Raw genomic sequence first — 23683 nt, 5'->3', positions numbered from 1 at the left:
AACCATCACTGCCTTTGCCACAGTGCTTTGTGGTAACTATTTAAAATGATATTCCCACCCTCAGACAGTAAATTCCTTGAGGACAGGTATTGCGTCATGTTTATCTCTGAATCCTTGATAGCTACTACAGTTTATGATCTATAGTAGGTGTTCACCAATGGGTGTTGAATTAATATTATCTGACAACAGACAGAGTAGTTAGATGGCAGGAAAAGTGTTGCAAAAGAAAGCAAACTTTTGAACAAAGATCAGGCCTTACAGGACACTTTAAATTTAATGTATCCCAGAATGGTAGGGGACTTGTATTTCTCACCAAAGTTTTCAACTGAAGACAATACTCTAGTACAAATTGAAATTTGATTATACCATAAAAGTAACAAATAAAAATACAGATAATCTTAATAAAATGCAATGAATTTTATAAAGCAAGAAGTTTTTAATATGTATTTTCAAAATAACCACATGTAACATTAACATCATTACATTTATCAATTAGTATTCACAGCAGAGGATTGCATTCCATTACATGCTCTGTGCCACTGTTTGCCACCACACAATGTCCCCCATCATCAGACAAGGTTCCAGTCAATTGGTCAGCACGTATTTATTAAAAACATCTTGTGGGGACAGCACCTTTTTGGTTGCAGTGGGGGAATAATGAAATAACAGCACTCAAGCAGCTCATTTTATTTGGATAGGAAAAAGATACCCAAGAGCAATAAAAGATAATATATAAATTCAAAATGCAGAAGCTGACCACTGCAGATCTGATGAAAGGAGGCAATCACTGAAAGCTTAACGGAGGAAGTGGAAAGGATTTAGATAGTTGGGAATAGAAAAAAAAGCTCTTACAGGATTTGAGAGTCAATATATGCTTCATTTGTTTGTCTCTTTATTCATCTATCAAGTATGCATTGAAACTAAGAGTCCAGTGCAAATTCATCGCCAGATCCAAGGGCTAATTTGGTCCCAGTCATGTGTGTTCTATTCATGCTTATTACCAAGGAATGCAAACATAACAAATAACCTGGACAGCTACATGTAAATCAATGAAATTAGAACACTCTCTCACACCATATACAAAGATAAACTCAAAATGATTTAAAGACCTAAATATTAGACATGACACCATAAAACTCCTAGAAGAGAGCATAGATAAAATATTCTCTGACATAAATCATAGCAATATTTACTTAGAGCAGCCTCCCAAGGTAAAAGACATAAAAGCAAAAATAAACAAATGGGACATAATCAAACTTAAAAGCTTTTGGACAACAAAGGAAACCATCAACAAAATGAAAAGACAACCTATGGAATGGGAGAAAATATTTGCAAATGATGCAGCCAACAACAGGTTAATCTCCAAAATATACAAACACGTCATATAACTCAATATCAAAAAAACAAAGAACCCAATCAAAAAATGGTCAGAAGACTTAAATAGACACTTTTCCAAAGAAGACATACAGATGTCAACAGGTACATGAAAAGATGCTCAACATCACTAATTATTAGAGAAATGCAAATCAAAACCACAATGAGATATCACCTCACACCTGTCAGAATGGCCATCATCAAAAAGTCTACAAACAATAAACTCTGGAGAGGGTGTGGAGAAAAGTGAACTCTCCTACACTGCTAGTAAGAATGTAAATTGGTGCTGCCACTATGGAAAACAGTAGGGAGGTTCCTTTAAAAACTAAAAATAGAGCTATCATATGATCCAGCAATCCCACTCCTGGGTATATACCCAGAAAAAAATGAAAACTCTAATTCGAAAAGGTACATGTACCCCAGTGTTCATAGCAGTGCTATTTGCCATAGCCAAGACACAGAAACAACCCAAGTATTCATCAACAGACAATTGGCTTAAGAAAATATGTGTATATATATATATATATATATATATATATATATATATATATAATTGAATATTATTCAGCCATAAAAAAGAATGAAAAGATAAATATAAATGATATTATTTATATGTGGAATCTAAAAATAATACAAATGAAAAAGAATAACAACCATATAGCTCTTCTACAGACCTGTGGGGTAGGTATTATTGTCCCTATTTTACAAATGATGATGTAGACACCCAGAGATTGTGACTTGACTGAGTTTACATAGTTACATGAGATATGACTAAGACTTGAAGTCAAGACTTCTGACTCCAAAGCCCAAGCTCTTTCCAGCATTGTGCAAGAGGCAAATGTCAAATTTTGCCAAAAAGTATCATTGGTCCTTCCAAATTCCTTCCAGCATGAGATTTTATAGATGATACTTGTAAAAGTATAGTTGATTACAAACGTTGGACAAGGAAATCTATACTGTGTTTTCCAATCTAAAAAGTATATAATCCTCTCTAGACCATATTTATGGGCACCAATTCTGCCATAATTCAGCCATTATGACTGAACTGTTCCATCAAGCAACCAATCTGGACAATGAAGAAACAAACAATATATCTGATTTATTTAACTGGGTGATTTAAGCACAATGGTTAAACCATTTAAGAGTGAAACAAAACCATAGTTTTGGCCGAGCTTAGTATTACCTCATTCTTTCAGTGTTATGACATACAATACGCTGTATTCCTGTTTGTAAACAGCACCATGCCCTCATTAAAACTGAATTTTGGCTATTAGAGGTTCTAAAAAAATTCACTTTGGCTACTCAAAAATATTCACATTAGTCTCTTCTGGTTTCTTTCATATCTCTATACTCTTACACAATACCCTATTATTTGTTTAATTTTTAATACACTGCTGAATTTGTTATTATTGCTATGACTTGAGCATTATGTAATTACTAAATGTTCACAGAATTCTCCACTTTTCTATGACATTATAAGTGTGTCTTAAACTATTAATCTGAATTGCTATGAAGAGAGTCTTTTGGGGCTTCTAGTTTCACATTTTTTTTTTTCTTGATGGGAAGACAGTGTCAAATGTTTGAGGCAAATGTTCAGCTTTCATCCAACACCTGTATGTATGGGAATTCTTTTGCCGTAGGGTGTATCCCTGCTTCCTCAAGAAACCAGCATTATTAGGAATGATTTTGAAATAGCACAACAAGAGAGACCTCCTAAATGTACCTCACGAGTATCAACCTCTTTGCCTTCAACAGCTTTGTGCTGGACTACAACTACTAAGATGACCCCTGAGCGTCTGTTGGCTGCATTCTACCTTGCCCTGACTTCCAAGCTTGGACACTTGGTGTAGGTGCTAAATTCCAAGACAACTGTTTTCTCTAAAGGGCAATATTTTAACTTAAAATGAAAACGATCAACCCTTAACCAAGACCACGAGTCTTACGTAAATTTAGTTCAGAAAAGAAAAGCAGAAAAAGAATTTCTTTACAATGAGAGCTCTTGTTTCTAGGGCAAAGTATGACTCCTCATGCCTTGGTTCAGATGTACAGATATAGAGGAGATTTTGTAGGGAAATATTTCATCAATTGGGTTGGGAAGATAACAGCTCAGCACCATGGGGAGAGTATGGGATACAGAGTCAGGTTACCTGGTTCTCATTCTGCCTCTGCAATGTTCAATCTGCAAAACTTTGGAAAAGTAGCTCAATCCTCATGAGTTAAAGTCTTTCTCTGTAAGATGAAGATAACTATAATAATTCCTCCCTGCCTCAATGAGTTGTTGTGAGGGTCAACTTAGATATGACTAAACATACTATAAATACCAAATGCTGATTTTGTTATTAGTATTAATTTTACATTCTGATCTGCCATTCAAGATTGCCTGAGGAAATCCTTCTTTTCAGACCCCCTAAATGCTTTCAGGTTTGAATAGGAAAGAGTTTGAAAGCAAGTATTTGTTGACTACCAAGTGTGGGTCTCACACTCTGCTAGGAGCTACAAGGATTAACAATAAGTAAATGAATATATGGTAATCCTAACCTTAAGAATCTCATAATCTAGTCATAGAGAAGGTATGGATACAAAAGAATACTGAAAAAAATCAGGATAATGTAGATTTAGGGCCAATTAGGTGAGACCTAATGGATGGAGTCATACATAGCAGAGGTGGAGGGTAGACAGTGCTGATGCAAAAATTTGTGAAAGAGGCCCATGAGCTGAGTGCAGATATGGGCATCTGGAGAGATTAAACTAGGGGAAAACTCACCCCTTAGTTGAGCCACTCCTGAGCTGAGACCAGTGTTAAAAGATAAACTGAGGCATATTTAAAATGTTTGAGTTTATTGAGCAAAAATTGATTCAAATTGGGCAGTATCCAATCTAGCAGATAAAAAGGAGCTCTGATAAGTTGTACAAAATGAAAGACTTTCATAGGCAGAATGCAACAAGGAAGTTACACTAGGCAAAAAAGTGCATTGGTTATTGCAAAGTTACTTTCCTTTAGGGGATGGTAGAAGTCTATCAGGCAGTTTACCTAACTAATGCTGATCAGGTAATTTTTTTTTTTTTTTTTTTTTTTTTTTGGTATGCGGGCCTCCCTCTGTTGTGGCCTCTCCCGTTGCGGGGCGCAGGCTCCGGGCGCCCAGGTCCCGCGGCATGCGGGATCCTCCCAGACCGGGGCGCGAACCCGGTTCCCCTGCATCGGCAGGCGGACGCGCAACCACTGCGCCACCAGGGAAGCCCCAGATCAGGTAATTTTTGATTGACAGGTTTCAGATTTCATCCCTGGAAAAGCTGAAACTATAATTAAGTCTCAGTCTGGTGACATGAAACTTAGCATGAACAACTCCACTTTGGGCTGGTTTTCTCGTTTTTAACACCAGAAAGGAATGACAAAATAATTGAAAAGAAACAAAAGATGGAATCCAAAATTAAGATTTTAGCACAGGATTTCTATCTTCCTAGAAAAAGGTGGAAACATCGGCAAATGTATAAGAAAACATATTCAGTGAAGTTGACTGCAAGGTTGAATAGAAAAATCAGTGAAACCAAACACGATGAAATTCTCACCCAAGTACAAATTCTATCACACAAACTAGGAAAAAATATTTTACTAGAGGATTACATTTCACATTTTCAAGTATCTGTATCTCTTTTAAAAATGACGAACATTTTTTGAGTGTGAAACTTGTCCAAGATAACTATACTAAGATCTTTACAGATATTATCTAACATATTATCTAGTTTAATATAACTACCCAGTGAACTAAGTTTTATATCCCCATTTTACTGGTGGTAAAACCAATTGAAGCTTAAGAGCAGTGGATTAACTTGCCCACATGACAAAACACTTCAGCACTAAACATTTCAGACATGGAACGTGGAATTTTCCCTGTAAGAGCTTGGTTTGAAAACCACTGCTAAGCAAATTTAAAAAGCTGAGAAAGGCAGAAGCAAGAATCCTTGCCTGGCACCAAGAACATTCCTGGCAGCAAATTAATTGGCCTTCTTTAGCATTTTTGCAATGCCAGGGGCTGGGATCCCAGGCAGCACCAAGAAAATCACTGCTGGGCTTTGTGAGATCTTGTCTCCATTACCAACATCTGAGTAAAATACGATTTTAATAACCCCAACATTTTTTTTCTACATTGTCCTGAGTTCTAGCTGGCAGCTCTGGATATTTCTACCTCTGTCGCCACTACTAAACTGAAAATCTCCCAATATCAAAGGAAAACCGTTCCACCTAGCCACAGCAGCTCTTCCTCTCTGTGAAAGTTGCATGCATGCTGCATTAGCCTGAGCAACCTCGTATCATGGGGATGAGGGAGGTCACAAACTTCGAGCCTTGCTAGACAGCATTTTCTCTTTCCATTTGACCCAGACTCCATTTGCCATCCCTGCAGGTACTTTTGTGTTCCACAAGCATGCTCATAGGTCATGGTGTAATTCAGTGTGGCTGAAATATTATTCAGGGAATAGATTGCTTTTTGTTGTTGTTTTAGATTGCTTTGTTTTGTTTTCATAGAAGTGTTCGAAGTTTTGGAGAAACATTTTTATAGCCAACCAGGTGTCTCATAACACACTCCATCCTGACTCAGGCCCCTGAGTGGAGAGATGGGATTGGGACCTCATCAGTAATGAAATAAGGGGAAGTTCATTTCTGGAGATGAGTGGTGAGGACCACTTGTAGGCAGACCCTTAAGTAATAAAGAATTCTGTGAAAGGTACAGGGAAGTGAAGAACAAAGACGATTCTTAAGAGGTCTAGCCAGAGTTTCTTATATTTAATAACACTCCTGAGGGAGAGAACCTGTTTTCCTTGTTGGCCTCGATTGGAGCATTTCACAGACAGCTCTAGCTCAGGACAAACTCCTTCTTTTGCATGTATCCAAATATATGGAAGACGGCAATGATCAGATTATTCACGGCCCATGCGCACCTCTGCCTAGTTTCAAGTTGTCAACACTAACAAACCTTTTTGTCTAGATTGTCCAGACAACGGCCTCAATTTCTCCTTTCTGTTGTGAAGCTCACTAACACATCTTTAATTTGCTTCTAACTGAATGGCCAGCTTAAAGTGTGCTGAGAGGGAGGAGGAACAGAGTGGAGAGAGAAAGGTATCTTTTGGGAAACCTGTGGCGGAATCTTGGTGAGCAGAGATAGTTATGCCAAATTGGAAAAAGAGTCTCACAGTGTGTATTTATCAACCAGGCAATAACTTTGATTTTTTTTTTTTTTTTTGGAGTATAGGGACTTCTTTATAATGCAAGATGACCAACCTTCCCAGTTTGCCCAAGATTATCCAGTTTTAATGTTGAAAGTCTCCTGTCTGGAGAAACTCTTCCCCGGTAAGCAGAAAGTCCAAATGGCCATGGGTGTGGAAAGTTAGGGAAAAAGTACAAAACCCATACAGTGACCAAAAAAATAGGGCTGAAAGTAACACTGTTTTTTGTGTCAATTGAAAGCAACACATTATGTGCCTTCTATAGTGACTGTTGCTGCTTTTTGCCAGGATCTCTCTCTTAGTCTGTGCTGCTCTAACAAAATACCATAGATTGGGTAGCTTATAAACAACAGAAATTAATTTCTCACAGTTCTGGAGGCCAGAATTCCAGGATCAAGGCACGGGCAGATTCAGTGTCTGGTGAGATCCAACTTTCTGCTTCATAGACGGTGCATTTTGGCTGTGTCCTCACATAGCAGGATATTGCAAAAGAGCTCTCTTGGACATCTTTTATAAGGACACTAATCCCATTCAAGAGGCAGGACCCTTATGTCCTAATCATCTCCCAAAGGCTGAACCCTACCTTCACCTTCGGGGTTAGGTTACATATTTGGAGTTCACAATAATGGGTCATCCTCTGTTGCATTGCTCCAGGTAATAACACTTAAGTGTGCAACTTAAGAGCATGGTAATCATAAGAATTAACAGTCCATTTTTTACTTTGCCTATGGATCAACAATTGTGCTTTGTATCAATATAGAGCTAGTTAAATTTTTTCACATTGTGACTGTTGTGACCCTGTTTCCTGAGTTCAGATAATGAAAATAAGAATGATTACAATACCTTTTGAATTATGGTTTTCTCAAGGTATATGCCCAGTAGTGGGATTGCTGGGTCATATGGTAGTACTCAGCCATAAAAAGGAATGAAACTGGGTCATTTGTAGAGATGTGGAAGGACCTAGAATCTGTCACACAGAGTGAAGTAAGCCAGAAAGAGAAAAACAAATATCATATATTAACGTATATATGTGGAATCTAGAAAAATGGTACGGATGAACCTATTTGTATGGCAGGAATAGAGATGTAGATCTAGAGAACGGACATGTGGACACAGTGGGGGAAGGGGAGGGTGGAACGAATTGGGAGATTAAGTTTGACATAAATACACTACCATGTGTAAAATAGATAGCTAGTGGGAACCTGCTGTATAGCACAGGGAGATCAGCTTGGTGCTCTGTGACGACCTAGAGGGGTGGGATGGGAGGGTGGGAGGGAGATTCAAGACACCAACAGTGCAAGAGGGTTCCCTTTTCCCCACACCCTCTCCAGTATTTGTTGTTTGTAGATTTTTTCATGATGGCCATTCTGAACAGTGTGAGGTGATACCTTACTGTAGTTTTGATTTGCATTTCTCTAATAATTAGTCACATGTACCCCAATCTCAGTGTTTTGTGACGACATAGAGGGATGGGGATGGGAGGGGGGGAGGGAGATTCAAGAGGGAGGGGATATAGGTATACATATAGCTGATTCACTTCACTGTACAGCAGAAACTAACACAACCTTGTAAAGCAATTTTACTCCAATAAAACAATACATAAAAAAGAATGATTACAACAGTATAATCATATACTATAATCAATTACTATAGCAGCATGACCCAGACATTGACAAAAGAGAAGGCTAACTAACTGTGCTGTTTTAATGAGTGATGGAAAGATAGGTACAACTGCATTGGGATGGGGGGTGGAGGCATAAGTAACCAAAACAGAGCACAGTGCACAATCTGAGAAAATAATTTGGAGTTGGCATGGCATAGGGACATTTATGGTGAAAGCACTGACTTGGAGACTGAATCTCACAAGCCCAAAATGAGACACGAAAGTATTTCTTTCAGGGCTTCCCTGGTGGTGCAGTTGTTGAGAGTCTGCCTGTCAATGCAGGGGACACGGGTTCACGCCCCAGTCCGGGAAGATCCCACATGCCGCGGAGTGGCTAGGCCCATGAGCCATGGCCGCTGAGCCATGGCCGCTGGGCCTGTGCTTCCGGAGCCTGTGCTCCGCAACGGGAGAGGCCACAACAGTGAGAGGCCCGCGTACCGCAAAAAAAAAAAAAAAGTATTTCTTTCAATTAAAGTGTTGTTGTTGTTGTTATTTTGTCTTCTAAAAAGACACCAATGCTCAGCTGAAAATTAGCATAGGCACACCACACCAACGAACATACATTATCATATCTTTGCCTTGATTTCTCTATGAAACTGAGTAAAGCTACATTTTCTGATCCATAGATTACAACTGAAATGTCTATTGTTGCATAATATAGAAAATTTTGATAATAGATAATAGTATAGAATTGATTCTGTAAAATTTTACTGAAAACCATGTTTTCTACAGTTTATTAGGTGGTAAGTTGAATCAAGGCAACAACAACAACAAAATTCCCTCTACGTCTTCAGTATTTCGGTTTGAAAAATGGATTTTCCAATTATTTTCTTGAATTTTATGAAGATTTTTTTAAACCACAGAAAATGTTTTTTTAATTTTATTTTATGTATTTATTTTTTATACAGCAGGTTCTTATTAGTTATCTATTTTATACATAATAGTGTACATATGTCAATCCCAATCTCCCAATTCATCACACCACCACCACCCACTTTCCCCACTTGGTGTCCATACGTTTGTCCTCTACATCTGTGTCTCTATTTCTGCCTTGCAAACCAGTTCATCTGTACCATTTTTCTAGATTCCACATATATGCATTAGTATACTATATTTGTTTTTTTCTTTCTGACTTACTTCACTCTGTATGACAGTCTCTAGGTCCATCCACGTCACTACAAATGACTTAATTTCATCCCTTTTTATGGCTGAGGAATATTCCATTGTATATATGTACCACATCATCTTTATCCATTCATCTGTCAATGGGCATTTAGGTTGCTTCCATGACCTGGCTATTGTAAATAATGCTGCAATGAACATTGGGGTGCATGTGTCTTTTTGAATTATGTAAACCACAGAAAATTTTTTTTTAAAAAGATTGTTGATATCTTATCCAAACACAAACTAGACTTTACTCATGTACCTGTATGTTTGGCAGACCATGAAAATGTAAACTTTACTTCTTACCAAAGAAAATGGAAAGATCTTCCTACTAAATGTATACTCCTTGTACAAAACACTGCTAGAAGAATTAATGATTTCCTATCTGTGAAACTGTGGTTTTTATAATGAAAGTTTTTTGTCAATTTTCTCTTTCCTCAAAATATGCAGAAGCACTTAAAGAGATATTTTACTTTATGGAAATGAAAGAAGATAGCCCTCTTAGACATGTCTTTAAAAGATGGCTATTATTGTTGTGGGCCAGAGAAAAATATTTTATGTCAGCCTAATATTTTAACATCTTTGTATGGTCTCCTTTCAGCAGATTATGTGAATGTGGTAGTTTAAAAAACAAGTGCAGAAAATTGTTGATACCCTTCCTTTTAAGAAGTGGAGGTTGAATACCTTCCCCTTGAATGTGGACTGGACTCACTTCTAATGAGTAAAATATTGCAGTACTGGTAGTGTGTTAATTCTGAGAATTAGGTTATAAAAAGATTGTGGCTTTCAGCTTGGGTATTTTGTCTTGCTTTCTCCCTCTGAATCATTCATTCAGAAGGAACACATAAGCCGTGTCAGAAGGATTTGAAGGTGAATATAGAGAGGACCAAGTAATGAGAAACTGAGGCCAGACAGCAACCATGTGAGTAAACTTGGAAGTGAATCCTCTATGATTTGAGCCATTTTTTATGGTGCATCATATGACTAATCGTAATTCATTTAATTATTCCCCTCTTTGTACCTATTTGTATATTAATGGGTTTTTCCCCAGCTTTACTGAGATAGAATTGACAAATAACATTGTGTAAATTTAAGGTATACAATGTGTTAATTGAATATATTTATATTATGCAAAATGAGTACAAAATAGCATTGGGTAACATCTCAATCATATCACATAGTTATGGTTTCTTTTTTGTGGCAAGAACATTTAATATCTATCTCTTAGCAACTTTTAAGTATAGAGTATTATTAACTATAATCATCATGCTGTACATTAGATCTCCAGAATGTATCCAATTTATAACTGAAAGTTTAAACCCTTTGACCAACAACTCCCCATTTCTTCCACCCCAGCAACCATAAAACGTCTTATAGATAAAACAGTTTATTTTACCCTGATAAAAACTGAATTTGATCACATACAAGTACTCTACCCTCTTATTCCCCTGCCCTTTTATGCTTTTGATGTCACAATTTACCTCTTTTATATTTTTTGTCCATTAACAAATTATCGTAGCTTAATAGTTAATTTTTAATAGTATAGTTATTTTTAAGTCTTGTTTTTTAACCATTATACTGGAGTTATGTGGTTAGTACTCTATCATATTACAGTATTAGAGTATTCTGAATTTGACTATATATTTACCTTTACCAGTGTGTTGTATATTTTCATATGATTCATGTTACTAAGTAGTGTCTTTATTTCAGCCTGAAGAACTCCTTTCAACATTTCTTGTTAGGAAGCTCTAGTGATGAAAATCCTCAACTTTTGTTTTTCTGGAAAAGTCCTTAACTCTCCTTCATTTCTGAAGGATAGTTTTACAAGTTAAAGTATTTTTAATGGCAATTTTTTTTTCTTTCAGCACTTTGACTATACCATCCCACTCTCTGACAACTTGTAAAACCTCTGCTGAGAAATCCACTGATAGACTATGGGGATTCCCTTGTAAGTTACAAGCTTTTTTTTTCTCTCTCTTGCTGCTTTTAAGATTCTCTTTTTGCCTTTGATTTTGGAAATTTATTATAATGTGACTTGGAGACGATCTCTTTAAGTTCATTTTGTTTCTGCCGTATGTGCTTCATGAACTTGGATATTCAAATCTCTCCCCAGATTTGGGAAGTTCTCAGCCATTATTTATTTTCTTTAATATTTTTTATTTTTTTAACATCTTTATTGGAGTATAATTGCTTTACAAGGGTGTGTTAGCTTCTGCTGTATAACAAAGTATTTCAACTATACATATACATACATCCCCATATCTCTTCCCACTTGAGTCTCCCTCCAATCCTCCCTAACCCAACCCTCTAGGTGGACGCAAATCACCAAGCTCATCTCCCTGTGTTATGCGGCTGCTTCCCACTAGCTATCGGTTTTACATTTGGTAGTGTATATATGTCCATGCCGCTCTCTCACTTCATCTCAGCTTACCCTTCTCCCTCCCTGTGTCCTCAAGTCCGTTATCTATGTCTGCATTTTTATTCCTGTCCTGTCCCTAGGTACTTCAGAATCTTTCTTTTTTTTTTAGATTCCATGTATATGTGTTAACATATGGTATTTGTTTTTCTCTTTCTGACTGAACTTCACTTTGTACAACAGTCTCTAGATCCATCCACCTCACTACATATAACTCAATTTCGTTTCATTTTATGTCTGAGTAATATTCCATTGTATATATGTGCCACATCTTCTTTATCCCTTCATCTGTAAATGGAGACTTAGGTTGCCTCCATGTCCTGGCTATTGTAAATAGAGCTGCCATGAACATTGTGGTACATGACTCTTTTTGAATTATGGTTTTCCCAGGGTATATGCCCAGTAGTGAGATTGCTGGGTCGTATGGTAGTTCTATTTTTAGTCTTTTCAGGAACCTCCATACTGTCCTCCCTAGTGGCTGTATCAATTTACATTCCCACCAACAGTGCAAGAGGGTTCCCTTTTCTTCACACCCTGTCCAGCATTTATTGTTTGTAGATATTTTGATGATGGCCATTCTGACCAATGTGAGGTGATACCTCATTGTAGTTTTGATTTGCATTTCTTTAATGATTAGTGACATTGAGCATCCTTTCATTTGTTTGTTGGCAATCTGTATATCTTCTTTGGAGAAATGTCTATTTAGGTCTTCTGCCCATTTTTGGATTGGGTTGTTTGTTTTCTTGATATTGAGATGCATGAACTGCTTGTATATTTTGGAGATTAATCCATTGTCAGTTGCTTCATTTGCAAATATTTTCTCCCATTCTGAGGACTGTATTTTTGTCTCATTTATGGTTTCCTTTGCTGTGCAAAATCTTCTAAGTTTCATTAGGAACCATTTGTTTATTTTTGTTTTTATTCCCATTTCTCTAGGATGTGGGTCAAAAAGGATCTTCCTGTGATTTATGTCATGGAGTGATTTGCAAATGTTTTCCTCTAAGAGTTTTATAGTGTCTGGCCTTACATTTAGGTCTTTAATCCATTTGAATTTTGTCTTGATTACTGTAGCTTTGTAGTATAGTCTGAAGTCAGGAAGCCTGATTCCTTCAGCTCCATTTTTCTTTCTCAAGATTGCTTTGGCTATTCAGGGTCTTTTGTGTTTCCATACAAATTGTGAAATTTTTGGTTCTAGTTCTGTGAAAAATGCCATTGGTAGTTTGATAAGGATTGCATTGAATCTGTAGATTACTTTGGGTAGTATAGTCATTTTCAGAATATTGATTCCTCCAATCCAAGAACATGGTATATTTCTCCATCTGTTGACATCATCTTTGATTTTTTCATCAGTGTTTTATAGTCTTCTGAGTACAAGTCTTTCACCTCCTTAGGCAGGTTTATTCCTAGGTATTTTATTCATCTGTTGCAATGGTAAATGGGAGAGTTTCCTTAATTTCACTCTCAGATTTTTCATCATTAGAGTATAGGAATTCAAGAGATTTTTGTGCAGTAATTTTGTATCCTGCTACTGTACCAAATTCATTGAGTAGCTCTCATAGTTTTTTGGTTGCATCATTAGGATTCTCTATGTATAGTATCATGTCATCTGCAAACAATGACAGTTTTATTTCTTCTTTTTTGATTTGGATTCCTTTCATTTCTTTTTCTTCTTTGATTGCTGTAGCTAAAACATCCAAATCTGTGTTGAATAATAGTGGTGAGAGTGGAAAACCTTGTCTTGTTCCTGATCCTAGTGAAAATGGTTTCAGTTTTTCACCATTGAGAATGATGTTGGCTGTGGGTTTGTCATATATGGTCTTTATTATGTTGAGGTAAGTTCCCTCTATGCCTATTTCTGGAGAATTTTTATCATAAATCGGTGTTGAATTTTGTCGAAAGCTTTTCTGCATCTATTGAGATTAGCATATGATTTTTCTCCTTCAATTTGTTAATATGGTTTATCACATTGATTGATTTGCATATATTGAAGAATCCTTGCATATGGGATAAACTCCACTTGATCATGGTGTATGATCCTTTTAATGTGCTGTTGGATTCTGTTTGCTAGTGTTTTGTTGGGGATTTTTGCATCTATGTTCATCAGTGATATCGGCCTGTAGTTTTCTTTTTTTATGGCATCTTTGTCTGGTTTTGGTATCAGGGTGATGGTGGCCTTGTAGAATGAGTGTGGGAGTGTTCCTCCCTTTGCTATATTTTGGAAGAGTTTGAGAAGGATAGGTGTTAGCTCTTCTCTAAATGTTTGATAGCATTCATCTCTGAAGCCATGTGGTCCTGGACTTTTGTTTGTTGGAAGATTTTTAATCACAGTTTCAATTTCAATGCATGTGATTAGTCTGTTTATATTTTCTATTTCTTCCTGGTTCAACCTCGGAACGTTGTGCTTTTCTAAGAATATGTCCATTTCTTCCAGGTTGTCCATTTTACTGGCATATAGTTGCTTGTAGTAATCACTCATGAGCCTTTGTATTTCTGCAGTGTCAGTTGTCACTTCTCCTTTTTCAATTCTAATTCTGTTGATTTGAGTCTTCTCCCTTCTTTTCTTGATGAGTCTGGCTAATGGTTTATCAATTTTCTATATCTTCTCAAAGAACCAGCTTTTAGTTTTATTGATCTTTGCTACTGTTTCCTTCATTTTCTTTTCATTTTTTTCTGATCTGATCATTATGATTTCTTTCCTTCTGCTAACTTTGGGGGTTTTTTCTTCTTCTTTCTCTAATTGTTTAGGTGTAAGGTTAGGTTGTTTATTTGAGATTTTTCTTGTTTCTTGAGGTACGATTGTATTGCTATAAACTTCCCTCTTAGAACTGCTTTTTCTGCATCCCAGAGGTTTTGGGTCATTGTGTTCTCATTCTCATTTGTTTCTAGGCATTTTTGATTTCCTCTTTGATTTCTTCAGTGATCTCTTGGCTATTAAGTAGTGTATTGTTTAGCCTCCATGTGTTTGTATTTTTTAAAGATTTTTTCCTGTAATTCATTTCTAATTGATCTATATTTCTGTTTTTGTGCCAGTACCACACTGTCTTGATTACTGTAGCTTTGTAGTATAGTCTGAAGTCAGGAAGCCTGATTCCTTCAGCTCCATTTTTCTTTCTCAAGATTGCTTTGGCTATTCAGGGTCTTTTGTGTTTCCATACAAATTGTGAAATTTTTGGTTCTAGTTCTGTGAAAAATGCCATTGGTAGTTTGATAAGGATTGCATTGAATCTGTAGATTACTTTGGGTAGTATAGTCATTTTCAGAATATTGATTCCTCCAATCCAAGAACATGGTATATTTCTCCATCTGTTGACATCATCTTTGATTTTTTCATCAGTGTTTTATAGTCTTCTGAGTACAAGTCTTTCACCTCCTTAGGCAGGTTTATTCCTAGGTATTTTATTCATCTGTTGCAATGGTAAATGGGAGAGTTTCCTTAATTTCACTCTCAGATTTTTCATCATTAGAGTATAGGAATTCAAGAGATTTTTGTGCAGTAATTTTGTATCCTGCTACTGTACCAAATTCATTGAGTAGCTCTCATAGTTTTTTGGTTGCATCATTAGGATTCTCTATGTATAGTATCATGTCATCTGCAAACAATGACAGTTTTATTTCTTCTTTTTTGATTTGGATTCCTTTCATTTCTTTTTCTTCTTTGATTGCTGTAGCTAAAACATCCAAATCTGTGTTGAATAATAGTGGTGAGAGTGGAAAACCTTGTCTTGTTCCTGATCCTAGTGAAAATGGTTTCAGTTTTTCACCATTGAGAATGATGTTGGCTGTGGGTTTGTCATATATGGTCTTTATTATGTTGAGGTAAGTTCCCTCTATGCCTATTTCTGGAGAATTTTTATCATAAATCGGTGTTGAATTTTGTCGAAAGCTTTTCTGCATCTATTGAGATTAGCATATGATTTTTCTCCTTCAATTTGTTAATATGGTTTATCACATTGATTGATTTGCATATATTGAAGAATCCTTGCATATGGGATAAACTCCACTTGATCATGGTGTATGATCCTTTTAATGTGCTGTTGGATTCTGTTTGCTAGTGTTTTGTTGGGGATTTTTGCATCTATGTTCATCAGTGATATCGGCCTGTAGTTTTCTTTTTTTATGGCATCTTTGTCTGGTTTTGGTATCAGGGTGATGGTGGCCTTGTAGAATGAGTGTGGGAGTGTTCCTCCCTTTGCTATATTTTGGAAGAGTTTGAGAAGGATAGGTGTTAGCTCTTCTCTAAATGTTTGATAGCATTCATCTCTGAAGCCATGTGGTCCTGGACTTTTGTTTGTTGGAAGATTTTTAATCACAGTTTCAATTTCAATGCATGTGATTAGTCTGTTTATATTTTCTATTTCTTCCTGGTTCAACCTCGGAACGTTGTGCTTTTCTAAGAATATGTCCATTTCTTCCAGGTTGTCCATTTTACTGGCATATAGTTGCTTGTAGTAATCACTCATGAGCCTTTGTATTTCTGCAGTGTCAGTTGTCACTTCTCCTTTTTCAATTCTAATTCTGTTGATTTGAGTCTTCTCCCTTCTTTTCTTGATGAGTCTGGCTAATGGTTTATCAATTTTCTATATCTTCTCAAAGAACCAGCTTTTAGTTTTATTGATCTTTGCTACTGTTTCCTTCATTTTCTTTTCATTTTTTTCTGATCTGATCATTATGATTTCTTTCCTTCTGCTAACTTTGGGGGTTTTTTCTTCTTCTTTCTCTAATTGTTTAGGTGTAAGGTTAGGTTGTTTATTTGAGATTTTTCTTGTTTCTTGAGGTACGATTGTATTGCTATAAACTTCCCTCTTAGAACTGCTTTTTCTGCATCCCAGAGGTTTTGGGTCATTGTGTTCTCATTCTCATTTGTTTCTAGGCATTTTTGATTTCCTCTTTGATTTCTTCAGTGATCTCTTGGCTATTAAGTAGTGTATTGTTTAGCCTCCATGTGTTTGTATTTTTTAAAGATTTTTTCCTGCAGTTGATATTTATTCTCATAGCATTGCTGTCAAAAAAGATACTTGATACAATTTTAATTTTCTTAAACTGACCAGAGCTTGATTTGTGACCCAAGATATGATCTATCCTGGAGAATATCCCATGAGTACTTGAAAAATGTGTGATCTGCTGTTTTTGGATGGAATGTCTTATAAATATCAATTATCCATATTGTTTAATGTACCATTTAAAGTTTGTGTTCCTTATTTATTTTCATTTTTGATGATCTTTCCATTGGTGAAAGTGGGGTGTTAAAGTTCCCTACTATGATTGTGTTACTCTCAATTTCCCTTTTGATGCCTGTTAGCATCTGCCTTATGTATTGAGGTGCTCCTATGTTGGTGCATAAATACTTACAATTGCTATATCTTCTTCTTGGATTGATCCTTTGATCCTTATGTAATGTCCTTCTTTGTCTCTTGTAATAGACTTTATTTTAAAATCTATTTTGTCTGATATGAGAATTTCTACTCCAGCTTTCTTTTGATTTCCATTTGCATGGAATATCTTTTTCCATCCCCACACTTTCAGTCTGTATGTGTCCCTAGGTCTGAAGTGGGTGTCTTGTAAACAGCATATGTACAGGTCTTGTTTTTGTATCCATTCAGCAAGCCTGTGTCTTTTCGTTGGAGCATTTAATCCATTTACATTTAAGGTAGTTATCGATATGTATGTTCCTATACCACTTTCTTAATTGTTTTGGGTTTGTTATTGTAGGTCTTTTCCTTCTCTTGTGTTTCCTGCCCAGATAAGTTCCTTTAGCATTTGTTGTAGAGCTGGTTTGGTGCTGCTGAATTCTCTTAGCTTTTGCTTGTCTTTAAATGTTTTAATTTCTCCATCAAATCTGAATGAGATCCTTGCTGGGTAGAGTAATCTTGGTTGTAGGTTTTTCCCTTTCATCACTTTAAAGATGTCCTGCCACTCCCTTCTGGCTTGCAGAGTTTCTGCTGAAAGGTCAGCTGTTAACCTTATGGGGATTCACTTGTATGTTAATTGTTGCTTTTCCCTTGCTGCTTTTAATATTTTTTCTTTGTATTTAATTTTTGATAGTTTGATTAATATTTCTTGGCATCTTTATCCTTGGATTTATCCTGTATGGGACTCTCTTCACTTCCTGAACTTGATTGACTATTTCCTTTCCCATATTAGGGAAGTTTTCAGCTATTCTTCTTTCAAATATTTTCTCAGTCCCTTTTTTTTTTCTCTTCTTCTTTTGTGACCCCTATAATTCGAATGTCGGTGCATTTAATTTTATCCCAGAGGTCACTGAGATTGTCCTCAATTCTTTTTATTCTTTTTTCTTTATTCTGCCCTGTGGTAGTTATTTCCACTATTTTATCTTCCAGGTGAATGCACTTATCCGTTCTTCTGCCTCAGTTATTCTGCTCTTGATTCTTTCTAGAGAATTTTTAGTTTCATTTGTTTTGTTGTTCATCATTGTTTGTGTGCTCTTTAGTTCTTCTAGGTCCTTGTTAAATGTTTTTGGTTGTAGGTTTTTCCCTTTCATCACTTTAAAGATGTCCTGCCACTCCCTTCTGGCTTGCAGAGTTTCTGCTGAAAGGTCAGCTGTTAACCTTATGGGGATTCACTTGTATGTTAATTGTTGCTTTTCCCTTGCTGCTTTTAATATTTTTTCTTTGTATTTAATTTTTGATAGTTTGATTAATATTTCTTGGCATCTTTATCCTTGGATTTATCCTGTATGGGACTCTCTTCACTTCCTGAACTTGATTGACTATTTCCTTTCCCATATTAGGGAAGTTTTCAGCTTGAGAGTTTGATTAATATGTGTCTTGGCATGTTTCTCCTTGGATTTATCCTGTATGGGTCTCTTTGCGCTTCCTGGATTTGATTATTTCTTTTTCCATATTCGGGGAGTTTTCAACTATAATCTCTTCAAATTTTTCTCAGTCCCTTTCTTCTTCTCTTCTTCTTCTGGGACCCCTATAATTCGAATGTTGGTGCATTTACTGTTGTCCCAGAGGTCTCTGAGACTGTCTTCAATTCGTTTCATTCTTTTTTCTTTATTCTGCTCTGCTGTACTTTTTTCCACTATTTTATCTTCCAGGTCACTTATCCGTTCTTCTGCCTCAGTTATTCTGCTCTTGATTCCTTCTAGAGAACTTTTAATTTCATTTATTGTGTTGTTCATCATTGTTTGTTTGCTATTTAGTTCTTCTAGGTCCTTGTTAAACGTTTCTTGTATTTTCTCCATTCTATTTCCAAGATTTTGGATCATCTTTACTATCATTACTCTGAATTCTTTTTCAGGTAGACTGCCTATTTCCTCTTCATTTGTTTGGTCTGGTGGGTTTTTACCTTGCTCCTTCATCTGCTGTGTATTTCTCTGTCTTCTCATTTTGCTTAACTTACTGTGTTTGGGGTCTCATTTTTGCAGGCTTCAGCTTCATAGTTCCCGTTGTTTTTGGTGTCTTCTCCCAGTGGATAAGGTTGGTTCAGTGGGCTGTGTAGGCTTCGTGGTGGAGGGGACTGATGCCTGTGTTCTAGTGGTTGAGGCTGGATCCTGTCTTTCTGGTGTGCAGAACCATGTCCAGTGGTGTGTTTTGGGGTGTCTGTGAACTTATTATGATTTTATCAGCTATTATTTCTTTAAATATGATTTTTACCCTTTTCTGTCTTCTTCTGTAAGTGTGATAATTTGCAAATGGTTCTTTTGATGGTATCCTATTGGTTATGTAGGCATTCTTCCCCCTTTTCCATTCTTTTTTTCATTTTGCTTCTCTAATTGGGTAATTTTAATTGTTCTGTTCAAGCTAACTTACTCTTTCTTCTGCCTCATCTAATCTGCTCTTGAAATGCTCTATAAAATTCTTCAGTTCAGTCATATATCCCTCAGCTCCAAAAATTTTTGTTACCTTTTATATTTTCTATTCCTTTTTTTTAACTTCTCATTTTGTTCTTGTATCCTTTTCCTGATATCATTAAATTGTTGTGTTCTCTGAGGCTCTTTAGAACAATTATTTTGAGTTCCTTTTCAGGCAATATTTGGCTCTCCATGTTTTTGGAGAAACTATTGGAGATTTACTGTATTATTTTGGTGGAGTTATATTTCCCTGATTTTTCATGATTTCTATAGCCTGTGTAGGTATCTTCACATTTGAAGAAGCAGTCACCTCTTCTAGACTTTATGGGTTAACTTCATTATGGGAAGATTTTCACCTACAGATAGGGCACACTGGGGTATGCTGTTACCCTGTGTCTAGTGGTATGGGGTACCAGCTGTGAGAGAACATAGTGGCACCAGGTTCAGAGAGATGTGATGTTTCTTCAGCTCAGGTTCCTGGGGTCCACAGCATTGACAACTATGTGGTCCTTGGCAAGCACAGCAGAGAATCTGCAGTGGCTGCAAGGGCTATTGTGGTCTTCAGTGTTGTCTCCAGGCCCATTGGCTAGGGACCATGGCAGGAAATGATGGTGACTAGAGCTGGTGGTTTGCACACACTCAGCTGTGGGGGCCAGCTGCAGGTGCCTATGCAGTAGCAGAGGCCAGTTTCAGACACACTTAACGTGGGGGCTAAGGTGGGCAGCAAGAACCAAAGCCACTTACAGGCACACTCTTAGCTGCAGGGGCCCTGGATGTCAACTACCATAGCTGCTGGGTCTTGTCATGGGTACATGGTAGTGGAGGCCATTGACAAGAGTCAGGTCAGGCTGGGGGCATGCAGGTGCATAGCTAGAGAGGCTAGCTACAGATGAGTGCAGTAGTGCAGGCCAGTGACCAAAGACAAGGCTTGATCCAGGCCCATAAGCAGCTACAGGGGCCTTAGCTTTTGGCATGCTTTCTCATGGCTACACAGTCTCCACTCAGGCATGCACACTGCATTGGAGGCCAGTGAAGGGCATCAGATTAGGAACATGCAAGTACACAGCTGGAGGGTCTCCTCCCAAGTGTGTGCACAGTGGTGTGAATGAAGCATAGGTTTCTTTGGCTCGTGTCTTGCTGCAGAGCCTGTGTTGGCAGCCAGTGCTCTGCCCATGTTATATTGAGGGCAGGAAGGAAAGTGCAGGAATGGACACGGGCAGCTGGTGTCATGAACATGAAAGCCTGTGGGGCAAAACTGGTGAAATCTGCAGGGTTCTGCAGAGACTGTGCTGCCCACTGGCTTCTTCATCTGTGAAATCTGCTGGGTTTGTCTACAGAGCAGGTCACTGGGAACTACAGTAGGTCCTGCAGCATGGCTGCTTTTGGTAGTACCTGCTTTTCCCCTTGTTCCTAGCTTCGCTGGTATGGATGGGGTAAAACCAAAGCAGGATCTTCATGTGGCATCCAGAAAGGCTGGGGAAGCTGGTCACTCACCCCATTCTTCCTTTCCTGATGAGGGGACCTCTTTCTGGCCGAGGTTCCGTCTTGGCACTGAGCAATGCTGGCTTGGGGATGGGGTAAGAGGCAAAATGAAGCTGTCTTTCTTCTCTTTTGGTGCAGTAATTTTCAGGGTTTTTTTTTCCCCACTGTGTTGCTAAAGTTGCTTAAGTGGACCCTTGAGCTCCTCCAGAGTTATTTTTGTGCATGGGTAGCTGTCTAATTGTTGATCTTTGTGGGAGGACAGAGGCTGGGATCTCCTCTATCACCATTCTTCCAGACTTGAGCCTTGAGATGAAGATGACTGCAGCCCTGACTGAAAGCTTGTTGACAGTGCTCTGAGAGATCCTGAGCCAGAGGTGCTCAGCTCAGCTAAGCTGTGTTGGATTCCTGACCCACAGAAACTGTGAAACCATAAATATTCATTGTTTTAAGTTGCTAAGTTTGGAGTAATTTGTTACGTAGCAATAAACAACTAATACTGTGCAGGACTTTCTATAAGTCATTCTGCCACTTGACCTACTTTGTAGCTCATCCTTTCCCTCTCCACTCTTGCCACTTTTCTAATTCAAATCACCAACCAACGCTCTGAACTCATCTCCCTCTGCTTCCTTGGGGGATCTCACCTCACCGATTAGTTATTGCCTCTGTCCTGAATCTTTAGCACCTTCCTCTCTGCTTCTATTATCACAACATTTAACAGTGATTCAAAACTTTCTCACAATAAACCCATCCTCAGCTGATATTTCTCCCCAAGTGACTTCTCCATCCTGTCTGTCTATTTTTTCAGTGTTGACCTTCCTAAAACAATGACCTTCATTTCTTTAAGTTGCATTTACAAACATCACACCTACTCTATTTGAGAGATTTCAGTTCAGATCTCATTCCTGAATTCCAGAAACTTAACTCCAGTGGCTTATTATACATCTTCCACTGGATGTCCTACATTTGCCTCAAACTCAGTATAGGCAAAACTGAAATCATCTTCCTTTACAAGCTTGGGATTCCTCTTGTTTCTATCTTAGGAACAGCCTTAAATTTCAAGGCCTGAGTATAGTCTTCTGTGGCTCAAGGCTTCACCCTCTGGACCCACAGCTTCATCACCCCCTGCACCCTTGGCAGCAGCTCCACTGCCTGCTCTACCCTCAGCAGTTGCTCCATTACCCCCATTCTCTGGACCCACAGCTCCACCCACTAAGGCAGTCTTCCTTTTTCTTGAAGGGTAGGACGTGCTTGCAGCCTAGTAGCTCTGTTGGCTCATTTCCTGTCTATCGAATTTGGGGAATCTGACAACCATTTTTAATTTTGTCCACTCACTGACCTTTACAGTCCAAGGTGAAAGTGTTTCTGCTAATATCTCCCAAAACCACATGGGTCTGCAATGTATGTTAAGGGGATCCATGCATTAGACAATAGAGGTCTCCACAGATTCTTCCTGGATAACCCCTTCTCTACTCTTAGCTTCTTCTGGGAGAGTTGATTGAATCCATGCGTCTCATACCTAATCTGTTTAACAAAAGGATGTCCAGCAATACCATTGACCTTCTGTCTATAATATGTTTAATCAAAAGTAAATTTCCTAATTTTTGCACACTTTGCAATTTGATAGGTTTAGAACCTCCCAAATTGTCTAATCCTGGGGCAGGAAAGGGTTGCTTAATATGTTTGACTTCAATTTATCTCTTTCTCATTTTACTATAAGCAACAAAAAGAAAACAGGCTGCACCTTTCACACTTTGCTTGGAAATCACCTCAGCTAAATATAAAATTTCATCATTTACACATTCTGCTTCTCACCCAGCACTAGAATACAATTCAGCCAAATTTTCTGCCATTTTAGAAAAAGGATTGTCTTTCCTCCAATTTTAAATAACATGTTCTTCATATCCTTGAGACCTCACCAGAAGCACACTTCACTTTCTTTATTTTTTTTATACTGCAGGTTCTTATTATTCATCAATTTCATTCACATCAGTGTATACATGTCAATCCCAAATCCCAATAGCCCAATTCAGCACACCACCATCCCCACCCCACTGCAGTTTTTCCCCCTTGGTGTCCACACGTTTGTTCTCTACACCTGTCTCAACTACTGCCCTGCAAACCAGTTCATCTGTACCATTTTTCTAGGTTCCACATACATGCGTTAATATACGACATTTGTTTTTCTCTTTCTGATTTACTTCACTCTGTATGACAGTACTTAGATCCATCCACATATCAACAAAAGACTCAATTTCGTTCCCTTTTATGGCTGAGTAATATTCCATTGTATATACATACCACAACTTCTTTATCCATTCATCTGTCAATGGGCATTTAGGTTGCTTCCATGACCTGGCTATTGTAAATAGTGCTGCAATGAATATCAGGGTGCATGTGTCTTTTTGAATTATGGTTTTCTCTGGGTATATGCCCAGTAGTGAGATTGCTGGGTCATATGTATGGTAATTCTATTTTTAGTTTTTTAAGGAACCTCCATACTGTTCTCCATAGTGGCTCTATCAATTTACATTCCCACCAACAGTGCAAG

The 23683-nt window shown here is 37.7% G+C and overlaps 1 long non-coding RNA gene across 2 annotated transcripts in view; it reads right to left on the bottom strand.

The window, feature by feature from the left end:
• Window positions 1-6722: 6722 nt before the first annotated feature.
• The window catches only part of LOC114486001 (uncharacterized), a 39201-nt gene continuing 22240 nt past the window's right edge, over window positions 6723-23683 (bottom strand). For both annotated transcript variants that reach the window (XR_003679243.2, XR_008617099.1), the window contains one exon: window positions 6723-7092. This is a non-coding gene — a long non-coding RNA (uncharacterized lncRNA). The remainder of the gene's footprint in view (window positions 7093-23683) is intronic.

This window comes from Physeter macrocephalus, chromosome 4 (assembly GCF_002837175.3).
Source record: "Physeter macrocephalus isolate SW-GA chromosome 4, ASM283717v5, whole genome shotgun sequence".
NCBI lineage: Eukaryota > Metazoa > Chordata > Mammalia > Artiodactyla > Physeteridae > Physeter > Physeter macrocephalus.
The sequence above is the reverse complement of the archived record's forward strand: the minus strand, read 5'-3'. Positions and strand labels throughout refer to the sequence as shown.